Here is a 465-nt window from a genome sequence, read left to right on the forward strand (position 1 = left end):
GGATTATAAATTGTAATTGGTAGGTCAACTGACGTAAATTAATTATTTACCTTGACTAATTCATTCGGATTAATTTGAAATAGATGTTTGTATGACGTCAAACTAGCTTCAACCATATCCTCACAATTTGAACCAGGTGAATCTGGTGATATCAAATTGTTTAAAAGCAATGTTTTATAAGCAGATGCAAATTCGTTACGAGACGGATGGCTTGAACTGACACTGCGAGCTGCTCCAAAAAAACATTCCAACGAATCCTGATTAACATGCCGTGGTAAAAGCGAACGAATGCCATTTTTTTGTAACATTTTAAAAAGTTTTTGAAAACCTATGACATACATGGAAAATTAATTTAGATAAATATATATTTATTTAATAAAAATAAATAATAATTATGTGGTAAACCAACCTCGTATTGTTGTCACCCAGTTATTCAATGTTGGGGCAAAAGATGTTTTCCCATCT

This window comes from Acyrthosiphon pisum, chromosome X, assembly GCF_005508785.2.
Source record: "Acyrthosiphon pisum isolate AL4f chromosome X, pea_aphid_22Mar2018_4r6ur, whole genome shotgun sequence".
Classification (NCBI taxonomy): domain Eukaryota; kingdom Metazoa; phylum Arthropoda; class Insecta; order Hemiptera; family Aphididae; genus Acyrthosiphon; species Acyrthosiphon pisum.